The sequence below is a fragment of the Triturus cristatus genome, chromosome 7 (genome assembly GCF_964204655.1).
Source record: "Triturus cristatus chromosome 7, aTriCri1.1, whole genome shotgun sequence".
NCBI lineage: Eukaryota > Metazoa > Chordata > Amphibia > Caudata > Salamandridae > Triturus > Triturus cristatus.
Window position 1 is genome coordinate 1,627,550,344 of NC_140590.1, and position 2,898 is coordinate 1,627,553,241.

Sequence of the window (2,898 nt, forward strand, 5' to 3'; positions counted from 1 at the left end):
TTGCCAGACCTTACCTTGCCCCTGCTGTTCTTGCCCCTGTAGGTATATCCTCTTTGTGCCTGTTGGTGGTAGAACTGCTTCTGCCTCTGGAAGGTGGGGGATAGAGTCCAGGGAGGCAGCCTTGGAACCTGCACTATACTGGTGGCTCTGAAAGGAGCTTCTAAGGGATGAGGTCTAGAGGGTACCCATGGCTTTGGCAGTGTCAGTGTTCTTCTTGATCTTTTCTAGCATTTGGTCAAACTGCAGACCGAAGAAATGTTTGCCATTGAAGGGCAGGTTGAGCAGATGCCGTTGGACTTTGGAATGAAAGGATAGTGGCATTGGAGTAGATATTTTCTTCTGCCACTAACTCCACTAGTCTCTTCAAGAACTCTTCGAGGGAGATGCTTTACTAACCTCTGCATCTTATCCCATCTTGACATGTCATACTGGGAGAGAAGGCAGACAAAGTTAGCTATTCTCCAGTGGGTGGTGGCTCCCCCGGCTACCCTCTTCCCAACAGCATCCAGATTTTGCTCTCCTTGTTGGGCGGGTGGGAATGCATCGCCTATGACCTGCACGCAGAATGTACAAGTGAATCAGGGGAATGGGGAGAGGTTGAATGGGAGGTAACATGAACCACTGATATAAGCTGGGTAGTTGGGGGAGGGTTTATATTTTTTCACCATCCATGGCATTACCACTCTCACCTTGACATGTTTCTTGAAGGTGTCTGTGGCTGACTTCAACATACCCTTTAGCATAGGAAGGAACTCTACTGTCTTCTATGATCTGGACAATGCCTCCACTAAGAAATCCTCTCCCTCGTTGAGGACATGCATATCCACCTTGTGAAAGGTGACATACTTTGCATCACCCCGTGATACGCCGTGGGGTCATTTGGGGACGATGTTCTTAAAGGGATACTGATCCAGGTAATGATCTCACAGGGCATCAACATTATAGTTCCTTCCATGGTTCGTCGGTGGGCACCGGAGCAAACTCTGCATCACAGGTGTCTGTGGGGTGAACGGTGCTGCCATCCCCATGGTAACACTACGGAGAATCCACTGACAAATGTGGAAGAGGCAAAGGAGGTGGTAGTGGTGAACAAGAGGAAGAGGAGGCTAGCGCCCCTGTCTCTGTGTCTTTAATGATTGGGAAGGCTCCAAAGCAAGCTCACCCTTGAAGGTTACTCTTCCGATGCAAAGTCTCAGTGTGCTTAGGAGGCAGTTTCATTAAGATCTTCCCCGTCTGGAGATGAACAGTTGTTTCTCCTTCACATCCAGCTCCCTCTGTAGCCACTGAAAAATAGGTTGCTCCAAGTCGTCGTTGTCCACTGTTGAAGACAGTTACGATGCTAAGGGTGTCCTCAATGTTACCAGAGTCTTCAAACCTGAAAGGGTTTTTGGACACAACAGTGGCTTCAAATGAGATTCTGGTCTCGCAGTTGGCATCAAGAGGGCCTACAGCCTCAAAGGCCTATGAAATATTTTCAGACTTGATGGCTGTGAGGGGTTGTTGCATGTTGAAGGGAGCATTACAGGCGCTGAGGTGTTTGACAGGTGCCACCCAGAGCTCGAGGGTGGTGTAGGTCCTGTAGGCTGTTCTGTAGTAGATAGGCTCAATGCCCGACCCCAACTTGAGGCCTTTTGGGTGGCCTGGGGACTGATTCGGTACCTCCCATAGCTATGGCCTTCATTGAGGTCTTCGGAAACCTGAGTTCGCGGAGGCAGGAGGAGCCTCCTATCCTTCTTACTCTGTATTGGAGTCAGAACAGAAGGCTGCCTCTGGGCTAGGCGAAGGCTAGTGGGGCGAGATGCCCAAAACACTGGCGTTTTGACCCTCTTCAATGTCTGGCGAGGGATGTTCCCCAAACAACTCAGGGGCATAGTCAGAGAACTGCTCTCCTGTTGATACAGAAGAGGTTTCTTCAAGGTCAGGCAGGCCTCACACACTGAGTCATTATGGTCAGGTGAAAAGCCGAGATTACACACCGATTGTCGGTCAGTCCACGGGAACTTTGCGTGGCACTGGGGACAATTCTGGAGCAACACTAGTTTCATCACCCTGTGTGTATTCAAGAAGTTATCTAGGACGTTGTCAAAGACAAAGGGCATGTCACCACTAACAGTTAGGAGGCAATCGTGGGAAATGTCACTGAGTAGCACATGCGACAAAGGCTGCCATCCCATCCCATTCCCCTTCCCTCTCAAAGAGTATCAGAGTAGAATTGACGGGTTGAGCCTGAACAAGAGCTGAATGAACACGCTGAACTTGGAGCCCTGGTTGTTTATGTCCGCGTAAATAATCTAACATGGACTTGGTGTCCATGCGCAGTACCAACTAAGGGTGGAGTCACCACATACTTCGTAACTCGAAAGACTTCTTCAAATAAAAACAGCCTGCAAACATCTAAGCTCAAAACTAGATGGTAGTTTTTATGCAGAGCAGGTGTACATACAGTAACGCATGGTAAGAACTTGACGATTACGTCCATGTCTTATCCTGAGCTCATTTCAATGGACGTGGTAGTATGCATGTGAATTACAGTATTACAGGCAGCAAACATTGTTAAAGGTAAGTAACATTACCTCCTTGCAGCAGGTGCAGTTGAAGGTTGCCTGCTGTACACAGGCTTCAGCAGTAACCCAATCCCCAAGGTGGCGGCTTGTGCAGCAACAGATGATGCTCTGAATATTTTCAGTCTGCTCAATGTGAGCCTTTTGTTCCATAAATTTCATAATCAAGGAAGGGTGAGATGAATATTTTAAGGAGCCATGCTAGTACTACCTCCCTACTATACATATATTCAAAACGACAGACTAGAATGGAGAAGCCAATTAGGCTCTAAAGAACAGTCCAGGATTGGAACCTAGGTGATCGGTGACTACACTTCTTATTAGGTGAAGGAAGGCA